We start from the raw sequence: 14,026 nt of genomic DNA on the forward strand, positions 1-14,026 counted from the left end.
CTTTTGACTTCTTAACGAAAACAAGGTCTTTGAGGTTGGCGTAATGCGCACAACCAAGGGAGTTGACCCATCAAACCCAACACCTCCCCTATATAAGCTATTTGTCTGATTCTCATACATGTGTAGCCTGCAACAACGATTAGGACATCCACCCCAACTTCTGAATTCGTCTGCGTTGACCGCACCAAAGGTGCACGCCTTGGTGCTCACCAAAATCCGACTTCCGACTTCTTCTGCTATGCGGGGTCTTTGAGGTTGGCGCAGTGCGCACAACCAGGGGAGTCAACCCACCGAATGCAACACCTCCCCTATATAAGCTATTTGTCTGATTCTCATACATGCGTAGACTGCAGCAATGATTAGGACATCCACCCCAACTTTTGACTTCTTAAACAAGACAGGGTCTTTGAAGTTGGTGCAGTGCACACAACCAGGGGAGTCGACCCATCAAACGCAACACCTCCCCTATATAAAGCTATTTGTCCGATTCTCATACGTGTAGTCTGCAGCAGCGATTAGGACATCGACCCCAACTTCCGAATTCGTTTGCATTGACCGCACCAAAGGTGCACGCCTTGGTGTGCACCCTGGAGTGCACTTTGGTGCTCACCTCGGTGCACACTTTGGTGTGCACCTCGGTGTGCACCAAAGGTGCGCACCTTGGAGCGCACCAAAGGTGTACACTTTGGAGCGCACCACATAGGGTCTTTGAGAGGTTGGCGCAGTGCGCACACCAAGGTGGGTGTTGAGGTGCGTGCCGAGGTGGGTGGGTGCTAGGGTGCGCTCCATGGTGGGTGCCAGGGTGGGTGCGTGCTAGGGTGGATTCCAAAGAGGGTCATAGGGTGGGTGCCAAGGTGGGTTGGTGATATAGTGGGTTCAAAGGTGGGTACTAGGGTGGGTTCCAAGGTGGGTCACAAGTTGGGTGCCAGGATGCGTGGGTGTTAGGTTGGGTGCCAAGGTGGGCTCCTGCGTGGGTGGGTGCTAGGGTGGGTTTCAAGGTGGACGCGAGGGCGGGTGCCAAGGTGGGTAACAAGTTGGGTGTTAGGATGGGTGAGTGCTAGAGTGGGTGCCAAGGTGGGTGGGTGCTAAGGTGGATGCCAAGGTGGTTCACAGGGTGGGTGGGTTCTAGGGTGAGTTCCAAGGTGGGTCACAGGTTCAGTGCTAGGGTGGGTGTCAAGGCGGGTGTCGAGGTGCCTGGGTGCTAGGGTGTGGATGCCAATGTGGGTCATAGGGTGGGTACTAGGGTGGGCTGCAATGTGGGTGCCAAGGTGGGTAACATGCTCGGTGGGTTCTAAATTGGGTGCCAGGGTGGGTGTGCACCCACCTTGCCCGAGGTGGGTGCCAAGGTGCCAGTGTGGGTGGGTGCTAAGGTGGATGCCAAGGTGGGTGAGAAGGTGGGTGATAGGTTGAGTGGTAGGATGGGTGGGTGCCAAGATGGGTCACAGGGTGGGTGCAAGGGTGGGTAGGTGCTAGGGTTGGTGTCAGGGTGGGTGGGTGCTAGGTTGGGTTCCAAGGTGGGTGCGAGGGTGAGTGTCAAGGTGGGTCACAGGTTAGGTGCTAGGATGGGTGAGTGCTAGGGTGCAAAGGTGCCAGGGTGGGTGCTAGGATGGGTCGATGCTAGGGTGAGTGGCAAGGTGGGTCCACAAGTGTCAAGGTGGGTGCCGAGGTGGGTGCCAAGTCGGCGACTGCTATGGTGGATGCCAAGGTGGGTCACGGGGTGGGTGCCAAGTTGCTAGGTTGGGTTCCAAGGTGGGTGCCAACGTGGGTGCTAGGGTGCGTGGGTTAAAGGGTGTGTCACAACGTGGGTGCCAGGATGGGTGCGCACCCACACTGGCCAAGACGGGTGCGGGTGCAAGGTTGGGTTCCAAGCCCGGTCACAGGCTGGGTGCTAGGATGGGTGGGTGCCAAGGTGGGCACCAGGGTGGGTGCACCCACCCTGGCCAAGGTGGGTCACGGGGTGGGTCCTAGGGTGGGTAACGGGGTGGGTACTAAGGTGCGTGCCAAGGTGGGTCATAGGGTGGGTGCCAAGGTGGGCACCAGGGTGGGTGTGCACCAACCCTAGCCAGGGTAGGTCACGGGGTGGTTGTCGGGGTGGGCGTCAAGGAGCCAAGGTGGGTGGCAAGTAGCCAAGTTGCGTGCCAAGGTGGGTGTCGGGGTGGGTGCCAAGGATCCAAGGTGGGTGCCAAGGAACCAAGGTGGGTGTCTGGGTGGGTGCCGAGGTGGGAGCCAGGGTGGGTCCCAAGGTGAGTGCAAAGGTGGGTGCCAGGGTCAAGGTGAGTGCCAATGTGGGTTCCAAGGTGCCAGGGTCAGGGTGAGTGCCAATGTGGGTTCAAAGGTGCTAAGTTGGGTGCGAGGTTGGGTGCGAGGGTGGGTGGGTGCCAAGGTGTGCTAGGTGGAAGCCCGGGTGGGTCGGCATCCCATGGGTGTCGAGTTGGGTGCCTGATGGGTGCTTCTTGTCAAGTTTTAGTCGTCGGGACTCATTTCGAGCCTTAGAGGTCGTTTCTTGTCCGGTTGCCCTGTCTTCGACCTGGGAACCCAATTTTGGTCCTCGGGTCCCATTTTTTTTTGTCTCGCATCCCACTTTTGGCCTGTGGCCTTTTCGGGGTCGATTCTCGTTTTGGGCATCAGAGCATGTTTCTTCTCCTAAAACCCAATATTTGTTTATTAAGTCTCGGAACACATTTTTGTTCTCGTGGACCCATCATGGGTCTTGGAACGCATTTGTGGTCCTTGGGTCCCATTTTGCATCCCGAAACTTGTGTTTTGGTGCTTGATCCCTATTTTGGGTGCCCACCTTGCACCAAGTGCGCACCCGGGGCAAACCGAGCGCCTTGGTGCACCGGGGCAAGATCGAGCGTGCACCCGAGGCGCCCCGAACATGCACCAAGGTGCACTCGGCCCACATGTGAGCGCAGGTCGTTGCGCCCGAGGTGGTGTGTGGGCACCGCGTTGCAGACGGGACACTGCACGCACACGACGCCCCCTCCAGGTGCACGCACGTAGGCCGGGCCGGGTGCACACCCGACGCCCTAGCAAGGTGCGCGCACCCGGGCAGGGCTCACACTTGGCGAACGGGGCGCACTTCGCGAGGGAGGGTGTGCACCTCGACGGGGGTGGGTGGCCGGGGTGGATTCGCACGTGGGTCGCGGTTTGCTAAGTACACACTGCGACAAGCTCATAACGGGTGCGATCATACCAGCATTAGTGCACCGGATCCCATCAGAACTCCGCAGTTAAGCGCGCTTGGGCCGGAGTAGTACTGGGATGGGTGACCTCCCGGGAAGTCCCGGTGTTGCACCCTTTTTTAGTTTTTCGCCGGGCGTCGCAATGCTATTTGAATAAACCTTTTGCCCGTTTGCGTTCTCGTCGGGGCCGGGCCGGGCCGGGGTGCGCTGCCCGCACTACCGCGCGCGCGGGGGCGACACCGAGCGCGCACCCGAGGCACCCCGAGCACACAGGCCACGGTGCAACCCGGGCGTTGTGCGCGCACCCCGGTGCGCCCGAGGTGCTGCGCGCGCACCCAGGTGAAATCGGTGTGCACCTCGGCCAGTGCGCGCTCGGTCGAGTCGCGCACGTTGGCCAAGGTGCACGGTGATGTTTCTTACTCTAAGGTTCCGCACCAGACGCCCGGGACAGGTGAGCGAAGCTGGGCGGGGCCGGGTGCGCGGCCGGGGCAGGTGCACGCAGCTGGAGAGAGCTTTGGAGCACACTTCGGAGCGCACCAATGATGCGCTCCATTCAAAAGTTTCCTGAAAAGGCAAAAAAAGTTGAGATTATAGAATTTCCCACTTGAGAGATTGTAAAAAAAAAAAATTTAAAATGAAGGAAACACGGGTGCCAAGGTGTGCGCAGCCCAGCCAAGGTGTGCGCACCAAGGCGCCCACCCTGGCGAAGGTGCACGCAAGGTGCGCACCCGAGGCAAACCGGACAATTAACCCAACTTTCGACTTCGCGCGCACCTTGGAGCGCACTTCGGAGCGCTCCTTGGTGCGCACCAATCTTGGGCACCTCGGAGTGCACCATGGCGCCCACCAAGGTGCGCACCCGGGGCAAACCGAGCTCCGACTTCGTGCGCACCTTGGAGCGCACGAAAGGTGCGCACCATGGCGCCCACCAAGGTGCGCAGCCCAGCCAAGGCGTGCGCATCAAGGTGCGCACCCTGGCGAAGGTGCGCACCCGGGGCAAACCGAGCTCCGACTTCGTGCGCACCTTGGAGCGCACAAAAGGTGCGCAACCCAGCCAAGGTGTGCGCACCCCGGTCAAACCGAGCTCCGAATCGTGCGCACCAGAGGTGCACGCCATCGTGCGCACCTTGGAGCACACTTCGGAGCCCTCCTTGGTGCGCGCCGATGTTGCGCACCTCGGAGCGCACCCGGGGAAAACAATGCAATTAACCCGACTTTCGACTTCGTGGGCACCTCGGAGCGCTCTCGGGTTCGCACCTCGGAGCACACCGAGGTGCGCACCTTTGATGCGCTGCCTTCACCAATTTCCAGAAAAGGCAAGAAAACATTGAGAAGGTGTGCGCACCGAGGTGCCCACCCTGGCGAAGGTGCACGCGAGGTGCGCACCCGGGGCAAACCGGGCTCCGACTTCGTGCACGCCGCACCTTGGAGCACACTTCGGAGCGCTCCTTGGTGCGCACCAGGGCGCGCAACCCAGCCGAGGTGCCCACCCCGGCGAAGGTGCACGCGAGGTGCGCACCCGGGGCAAACCGGGCTCCGACTTCGTGCACGCCATGGTGCCCACCGCGGCGAAGGTGCACGCGAGGTGCGCACCCGGGGCAAACCGGGCTCCGACTTCGTGCACGCCGCACCTTGGAGCACACTTCGGAGCGCTCCTTGGTGCGCACCATGGTGCCCACCAGGGCGCGCAACCCCGCCGAAGGTGCACGCGAGGTGCGCACCCGGGGCAAACCGGGCTCCGACTTCGTGCACGCCGCACCTTGGAGCACACTTCGGAGCGCTCCTTGGTGCGCACCATGGTGCCCACCAGGGCGCGCAACCCCACCGAAGGTGCACGCGAGGTGCGCACCCGGGGCAAACCGGGCTCCGACTTCGTGCACGCCATGGTGCGCACCGCGGCGAAGGTGCGCACCCGGGGCAAACCGGGCTCCGACTTCGTGCACGCCGCACCTTGGAGCACACTTCGGAGCGCTCCTTGGTGCGCACCAGGGCGCGCAACCCAGCCGAGGTGCCCACCCCGGCGAAGGTGCACGCGAGGTGCGTACCCGGGGCAAACCGGGCTCCGACTTCGTGCACGCCGCACCTTGGAGCACACTTCGGAGCGCTCCTTGGTGCGCACCATGGTGCCCACCAGGCCGCGCAACCCAGCCAAGGTGTGCGCACCAAGGTGCACGCGAGGTGCGCACCCGGGGCAAACCGGGGTCCGACTTCGTGCACGCCGCACCTTGGAGCACACATCGGGGCGCTCCCGGGTTCGCACCGGCGTTGCGCACCGTGGTGGGCACCTCGGAGCACACCAAGGTGGGCAGCGAGGTGCGCACCTTTGATGCGATGCCTTCACTAATTTCCATAAAAGGCAAAAAAAAAACGAGATTTTAAAATTTCCGTTTTGAAAGATAGTGAGAAAAAGGGAATGCTGGTGCCATCTTGAGCCCGCCCTGGTGCGCAGCCCAGCCAAGGTGTGCGCACCAAGGTGCCCACCCTGGCGAAGGTGCGCGCCCGGGCAATTAATCCAACTTCCAACTTCGCGCGCGCCAGGGTGGGAGCGCACCCAACAACCGGGCCTGGGAAGAGCCAATGCGAGAAACCCCACCAAACGCTCTGACAAAAAAAGAGGGGGCGCTCCAGTAACCCCGCTTCGGAGCGCACCCTGGGCAAACCCAGCCAAGGTGCCCACCCCGGCCAAGGTGCAGGCGAGGTGCGCACCCGGGGCAAACCGGGCTCCGACAACGTGCACGCCGCACCTTGGAGCACACTTCGTAGCGCTCCCGGGTGCGCACCTCAGAGCACACCAAGGTGGGCAGCGAGGTGCGCACCTTTGATGCGCTGCCTTCACTAATTTCCAGAAAAGGCAAAAAAAAAAGGAGATTTTAAAATTTCCGTTTTGAAAGATAGTGAAAAAAACGGAACGCGCGTGCCATCTTGAGCCCGCCCTGGTGCGCAGCCCAGGTAAGGTGCCCACCCTGGCAAAGGTGCGCACCCGGGCAATTAACCCTACTTCCGACTTCGTGCGCGCCAGGGTGGCAACCGGGCCTCGGAAGAGCCAATGCGAGAAACCCCACCAAACGCTCCGACAAAAAAAGAGGCGGCGCTCCAATAACCCCGCTTCGGAGCGCAGCCGGGGCAAACCCAGCCAAGGTGCCCACCCCGACGAAGGTGCACGCGAGGTGCGCACCCGGGGCAAACCGGGCTCCGACAACGTGCACGCAGCACCTTGGAGCACACTTCGAAGCACTCCCGGGTGCCCACCGGCGTTGCGCACCGTGGTGGGCAGCGAGGTGCGCACCTTTGATGCGCTGCCTTCACTAATTTCCAGAAAAAGGCAAAAAAAAATGAGATTTTAAAATTTCCGTTTTGAAAGATAGTGAAAAAAAAGGAACGCGGGTGCCATCTTGAGCCCGCCCTGGTGCGCAGCCCAGGCAAGGCATGCGCACCAAGGTGCCCACCCGAGGTGCACACCCGGGGCAAACCGGGCTCCGACTTCGTGCAGGCCGCACCTTGGAGCACACTTCGGAGCGCTCCTTGGTGAGCACCATGGTGCCCACCAGGGCGCGCAACCCAGCCAAGGTCTGCACACCAAGGTGCCCACCCCGGCGAAGGTGCACGCGAGGTGCGCACCCGGGGCAAACCGGGCTCCGACTTCGTGCACGCCATGGTGCCCACCGCGGCGAAGGTGCACGCGAGGTGCGCACCCGGGGCAAACCGGGCTCCGACTTCGTGCACGCCGCACCTTGGAGCACACTTCGGAGCGCTCCTTGGTGCGCACCATGGTGCCCACCAGGGCGCGCAACCCAGCCAAGGTGTGCGCACCAAGGTGCACGCGAGGTGCGCACCCGGGGCAAACCGGGGTCCGACTTCGTGCACGCCGCACCTTGGAGCACACATCGGAGCGCTCCCAGGTTCGCACCAGCGTTGCGCACCTTTGATGCGCTGCCTTCACTAATTTCCAGAAAAGGCAAAAAAAAACGAGATTTTAAAATTTCCGTTCTGAAAGATAGTGAAAAAAACGGAACGCGGGTGCCATCTTGAGCCCTTCCTGGTGCGCAGCCCAGGCAAGTTGTGCGCACCAAGGTGCCCACCCTGGCGGAGGTGCGCGCCCGGGGCAATCCGGGCTCCGACTTCGTGCACTGCATGGTGCCCACCAAGGCGCGCAACCCAGCCAAGGTGCCCACCGCAGCGAAGGTGCACGCGAGGTGCGCACCCGAGGTGCACACCCGGGGCAAACCGGGCTCCGACTTCGTGCACGCCGCACCTTGGAGCACACTTCAGAGCGCTCCTTGGTGCGCACCAGGGCGCGCAACCCAGCCGAGGTGCCCACCCCGGCGAAGGTGCACGCGAGGTGCGCACCCGGGGCAAACCGGGCTCCGACTTCGTGCACGCCATGGTGCCCACCGCGGCGAAGGTGCGCACCCGGGGCAAACCGGGCTCCGACTTCGTGCACGCCGCACCTTGGAGCACACTTCGGAGCGCTCCTTGGTGCGCACCATGGTGCCCACCAGGCCGCGCAACCCAGCCAAGGTGTGCGCACCAAGGTGCACGCGAGGTGCGCACCCGGGGCAAACCGGGGTCCGACTTCGTGCACGCCGCACCTTGGAGCACACATCGGGGCGCTCCCGGGTTCGCACCGGCGTTGCGCACCGTGGTGGGCACCTCGGAGCACACCAAGGTGGGCAGCGAGGTGCGCACCTTTGATGCGATGCCTTCACTAATTTCCATAAAAGGCAAAAAAAAAACGAGATTTTAAAATTTCCGTTTTGAAAGATAGTGAGAAAAAGGGAATGCTGGTGCCATCTTGAGCCCGCCCTGGTGCGCAGCCCAGCCAAGGTTTGCGCACCAAGGTGCCCACCCTGGCGAAGGTGCGCGCCCGGGCAATTAACCCAACTTCCAACTTCGCGCGCGCCAGGGTGGGAGCGCACCCAACAACCGGGCCTGGGAAGAGCCAATGCGAGAAACCCCACCAAACTCTCTGACAAAAAAAGAGGGGGCGCTCCAGTAACCCCGCTTCGGAGCGCACCCTGGGCAAACCCAGCCAAGGTGCCCACCCCGGCCAAGGTGCAGGCGAGGTGCGCACCCGGGGCAAACCGGGCTCCGACAACGTGCACGCCGCACCTTGGAGCACACTTCGTAGCGCTCCCGGGTGCGCACCTCAGAGCACACCAAGGTGGGCAGCGAGGTGCGCACCTTTGATGCGCTGCCTTCACTAATTTCCAGAAAAGGCAAAAAAAAAAGGAGATTTTAAAATTTCCGTTTTGAAAGATAGTGAAAAAAACGGAACGCGCGTGCCATCTTGAGCCCGCCCTGGTGCGCAGCCCAGGTAAGGTGCCACCCTGGCAAAGGTGCGCACCCGGGCAATTAACCCTACTTCCGACTTCGTGCGCGCCAGGGTGGCAACCGGGCCTCGGAAGAGCCAATGCGAGAAACCCCACCAAACGCTCCGACAAAAAAAGAGGCGGCGCTCCAATAACCCCGCTTCGGAGCGCAGCCGGGGCAAACCAAGCCAAGGTGCCCACCCCGACGAAGGTGCACGCGAGGTGCGCACCCGGGGCAAACCGGGCTCCGACAACGTGCACGCAGCACCTTGGAGCACACTTCGAAGCACTCCCGGGTGCCCACCGGCGTTGCGCACCGTGGTGGGCAGCGAGGTGCGCACCTTTGATGCGCTGCCTTCACTAATTTCCAGAAAAAGGCAAAAAAAAATGAGATTTTAAAATTTCCGTTTTGAAAGATAGTGAAAAAAAAGGAACGCGGGTGCCATCTTGAGCCCGCCCTGGTGCGCAGCCCAGGCAAGGCATGCGCACCAAGGTGCCCACCCGAGGTGCACACCCGGGGCAAACCGGGCTCCGACTTCGTGCAGGCCGCACCTTGGAGCACACTTCGGAGCGCTCCTTGGTGCGCACCATGGTGCCCACCAGGGCGCACCCGAGGCAAACCGGGCTCCGACTTCGTGCACGCCGCACCTTGGAGCACACATCGGAGCGCTCCCAGGTTCGCACCAGCGTTGCGCACCTTTGATGCGCTGCCTTCACTAATTTCCAGAAAAGGCAAAAAAAAACGATATTTTAAAATTTCCGTTCTGAAAGATAGTGAAAAAAACGGAACGCGGGTGCCATCTTGAGCCCTTCCTGATGCGCAGCCCAGGCAAGTTGTGCGCACCAAGGTGCCCACCCTGGCGGAGGTGCGCGCCCGGGGCAAACCGGGCTCCGACTTCGTGCACTGCATGGTGCCCACCAAGGCGCGCAACCCAGCCAAGGTGCCCACCGCAGCGAAGGTGCACGCGAGGTGCGCACCCGAGGTGCACACCCGGGGCAAACCGGGCTCCGACTTCGTGCACGCCGCACCTTGGAGCACACTTCAGAGCGCTCCTTGGTACGCACCAGGGCGCGCAACCCAGCCAAGGTGCTCACCCCGGCGAAGGTGCACGCGAGGTGCGCACCCGGGGCAAACCGGGCTCGGACTTCGTGCACGCCGCACCTTGGAGCACACATCGGAGCGCTCCCGGGTTCGCACCAGCATTGCGCACCTTTGATGCGCTGCCTTCACTAATTTCCAGAAAAGGCAAAAAAAAGAAAAAAATGAGATTTTAAAATTTCCGTTTTGAAAGATAGTGAAAAAAACGGAACGCGGGTGCCATCTTGAGCCCGCCCTGGTGTGCAGCCCAGGCAAGTTGTGCGCACCAAGGCACCCACCCTGGCCAAGGTGGGTCACGGGGTGGGTCCTAGGGTGGGTAACGGGGTGGGTACTAAGGTGCGTGCCAAGGTGGGTCATAGGGTGGGTGCCAAGGTGGGCACCAGGGTGGGTGTGCACCAACCCTAGCCAGGGTAGGTCACGGGGTGGTTGTCGGGGTGGGCGTCAAGGAGCCAAGGTGGGTGGCAAGTAGCCAAGTTGCGTGCCAAGGTGGGTGTCGGGGTGGGTGCCAAGGATCCAAGGTGGGTGCCAAGGAACCAAGGTGGGTGTCTGGGTGGGTGCCGAGGTGGGAGCCAGGGTGGGTCCCAAGGTGAGTGCAAAGGTGGGTGCCAGGGTCAAGGTGAGTGCCAATGTGGGTTCCAAGGTGCCAGGGTCAGGGTGAGTGCCAATGTGGGTTCAAAGGTGCTAAGTTGGGTGCGAGGTTGGGTGCGAGGGTGGGTGGGTGCCAAGGTGTGCTAGGTGGAAGCCCGGGTGGGTCGGCATCCCATGGGTGTCGAGTTGGGTGCCTGATGGGTGCTTCTTGTCAAGTTTTAGTCGTCGGGACTCATTTCGAGCCTTAGAGGTCGTTTCTTGTCCGGTTGCCCTGTCTTCGACCTGGGAACCCAATTTTGGTCCTCGGGTCCCATTTTTTTTTGTCTCGCATCCCACTTTTGGCCTGTGGCCTTTTCGGGGTCGATTCTCGTTTTGGGCATCAGAGCATGTTTCTTCTCCTAAAACCCAATATTTGTTTATTAAGTCTCGGAACACATTTTTGTTCTCGTGGACCCATCATGGGTCTTGGAACGCATTTGTGGTCCTTGGGTCCCATTTTGCATCCCGAAACTTGTGTTTTGGTGCTTGATCCCTATTTTGGGTGCCCACCTTGCACCAAGTGCGCACCCGGGGCAAACCGAGCGCCTTGGTGCACCGGGGCAAGATCGAGCGTGCACCCGAGGCGCCCCGAACATGCACCAAGGTGCACTCGGCCCACATGTGAGCGCAGGTCGTTGCGCCCGAGGTGGTGTGTGGGCACCGCGTTGCAGACGGGACACTGCACGCACACGACGCCCCCTACAGGTGCACGCACGTAGGCCGGGCCGGGTGCACACCCGACGCCCTAGCAAGGTGCGCGCACCCGGGCAGGGCTCACACTTGGCGAACGGGGCGCACTTCGCGAGGGAGGGTGTGCACCTCGACGGGGGTGGGTGGCCGGGGTGGATTCGCACGTGGGTCGCGGTTTGCTAAGTACACACTGCGACAAGCTCATAACGGGTGCGATCATACCAGCGTTAGTGCACCGGATCCCATCAGAACTCCGCAGTTAAGCGCGCTTGGGCCGGAGTAGTACTGGGATGGGTGACCTCCCGGGAAGTCCCGGTGTTGCACCCTTTTTTAGTTTTTCGCCGGGCATCGCAATGCTATTTGAATAAACCTTTTGCCCGTTTGCGTTCTCGTCGGGGCCGGGCCGGGCCGGGGTGCGCTGCCCGCACTACCGCGCGCGCGGGGGGCGACACCGAGCGCGCACCCGAGGCGCCCCGAGCACACAGGCCACGGTGCAACCCGGGCGTTGTGCGCGCACCCCGGTGCGCCCGAGGTGCTGCGCGCGCACCCAGGTGAAATCGGTGTGCACCTCGGCCAGTGCGCGCTCGGTCGAGTCGCGCACGTTGGCCAAGGTGCACGGTGATGTTTCTTACTCTAAGGTTCCGCACCAGACGCCCGGGACAGGTGAGCGAAGCTGGGCGGGGCCGGGTGCGCGGCCGGGGCAGGTGCACGCAGCTGGAGAGAGCTTTGGAGCACACTTCGGAGCGCACCAATGATGCGCTCCATTCAAAAGTTTCCTGAAAAGGCAAAAAAAGTTGAGATTATAGAATTTCCCACTTGAGAGATTGTAAAAAAAAAAAATTTAAAATGAAGGAAACGCGGGTGCCAAGGTGTGCGCAGCCCAGCCAAGGTGTGCGCACCAAGGCGCCCACCCTGGCGAAGGTGCACGCAAGGTGCGCACCCGAGGCAAACCGGACAATTAACCCAACTTTCGACTTCGCGCGCACCTTGGAGCGCACTTCGGAGCGCTCCTTGGTGCGCACCAATCTTGGGCACCTCGGAGTGCACCATGGCGCCCACCAAGGTGCGCACCCGGGGCAAACCGAGCTCCGACTTCGTGCGCACCTTGGAGCGCACGAAAGGTGCGCACCATGGCGCCCACCAAGGTGCGCAGCCCAGCCAAGGCGTGCGCATCAAGGTGCGCACCCTGGCGAAGGTGCGCACCCGGGGCAAACCGAGCTCCGACTTCGTGCGCACCTTGGAGCGCACAAAAGGTGCGCAACCCAGCCAAGGTGTGCGCACCCCGGTCAAACCGAGCTCCGAATCGTGCGCACCAGAGGTGCACGCCATCGTGCGCACCTTGGAGCACACTTCGGAGCCCTCCTTGGTGCGCGCCGATGTTGCGCACCTCGGAGCGCACCCGGGGAAAACAATGCAATTAACCCGACTTTCGACTTCGTGGGCACCTCGGAGCGCTCTCGGGTTCGCACCTCGGAGCACACCGAGGTGCGCACCTTTGATGCGCTGCCTTCACCAATTTCCAGAAAAGGCAAGAAAACATTGAGAAGGTGTGCGCACCGAGGTGCCCACCCTGGCGAAGGTGCACGCGAGGTGCGCACCCGGGGCAAACCGGGCTCCGACTTCGTGCACGCCGCACCTTGGAGCACACTTCGGAGCGCTCCTTGGTGCGCACCAGGGCGCGCAACCCAGCCGAGGTGCCCACCCCGGCGAAGGTGCACGCGAGGTGCGCACCCGGGGCAAACCGGGCTCCGACTTCGTGCACGCCATGGTGCCCACCGCGGCGAAGGTGCACGCGAGGTGCGCACCCGGGGCAAACCGGGCTCCGACTTCGTGCACGCCGCACCTTGGAGCACACTTCGGAGCGCTCCTTGGTGCGCACCATGGTGCCCACCAGGGCGCGCAACCCCGCCGAAGGTGCACGCGAGGTGCGCACCCGGGGCAAACCGGGCTCCGACTTCGTGCACGCCGCACCTTGGAGCACACTTCGGAGCGCTCCTTGGTGCGCACCATGGTGCCCACCAGGGCGCGCAACCCCGCCGAAGGTGCACGCGAGGTGCGCACCCGGGGCAAACCGGGCTCCGACTTCGTGCACGCCGCACCTTGGAGCACACTTCGGAGCGCTCCTTGGTGCGCACCAGGGCGCGCAACCCAGCCGAGGTGCCCACCCCGGCGAAGGTGCACGCGAGGTGCGTACCCGGGGCAAACCGGGCTCCGACTTCGTGCACGCCGCACCTTGGAGCACACTTCGGAGCGCTCCTTGGTGCGCACCATGGTGCCCACCAGGCCGCGCAACCCAGCCAAGGTGTGCGCACCAAGGTGCACGCGAGGTGCGCACCCGGGGCAAACCGGGGTCCGACTTCGTGCACGCCGCACCTTGGAGCACACATCGGGGCGCTCCCGGGTTCGCACCGGCGTTGCGCACCGTGGTGGGCACCTCGGAGCACACCAAGGTGGGCAGCGAGGTGCGCACCTTTGATGCGATGCCTTCACTAATTTCCATAAAAGGCAAAAAAAAAACGAGATTTTAAAATTTCCGTTTTGAAAGATAGTGAGAAAAAGGGAATGCTGGTGCCATCTTGAGCCCGCCCTGGTGCGCAGCCCAGCCAAGTTGTGCGCACCAAGGTGCCCACCCTGGCGAAGGTGCGCGCCCGGGCAATTAACCCAACTTCCAACTTCGCGCGCGCCAGGGTGGGAGCGCACCCAACAACCGGGCCTGGGAAGAGCCAATGCGAGAAACCCCACCAAACGCTCTGACAAAAAAAGAGGGGGCGCTCCAGTAACCCCGCTTCGGAGCGCACCCTGGGCAAACCCAGCCAAGGTGCCCACCCCGGCCAAGGTGCAGGCGAGGTGCGCACCCGGGGCAAACCGGGCTCCGACAACGTGCACGCCGCACCTTGGAGCACACTTCGTAGCGCTCCCGGGTGCGCACCTCAGAGCACACCAAGGTGGGCAGCGAGGTGCGCACCTTTGATGCGCTGCCTTCACTAATTTCCAGAAAAGGCAAAAAAAAAAGGAGATTTTAAAATTTCCGTTTTGAAAGATAGTGAAAAAAACGGAACGCGCGTGCCATCTTGAGCCCGCCCTGGTGCGCAGCCCAGGTAAGGTGCCCACCCTGG

General features: G+C 62.2%; 2 non-coding genes across 2 annotated transcripts; both read left to right on the plus strand.

The window, feature by feature from the left end:
* The first annotated feature begins 3,182 nt into the window (after positions 1-3,182).
* Positions 3,183-3,301, plus strand: LOC131865890 (5S ribosomal RNA). Its single transcript, XR_009364527.1, has one exon. It is a non-coding gene; the product is annotated as a 5S ribosomal RNA (ribosomal RNA).
* A 7,817-nt stretch (positions 3,302-11,118) lies between these two features.
* Positions 11,119-11,237, plus strand: LOC131865883 (5S ribosomal RNA). Its single transcript, XR_009364520.1, has one exon. It is a non-coding gene; the product is annotated as a 5S ribosomal RNA (ribosomal RNA).
* Positions 11,238-14,026: the final 2,789 nt, after the last annotated feature.

The sequence above is a fragment of the Cryptomeria japonica genome, unplaced genomic scaffold (genome assembly GCF_030272615.1).
Source record: "Cryptomeria japonica unplaced genomic scaffold, Sugi_1.0 HiC_scaffold_126, whole genome shotgun sequence".
NCBI classification, from domain to species: Eukaryota; Viridiplantae; Streptophyta; class Pinopsida; order Cupressales; family Cupressaceae; genus Cryptomeria; species Cryptomeria japonica.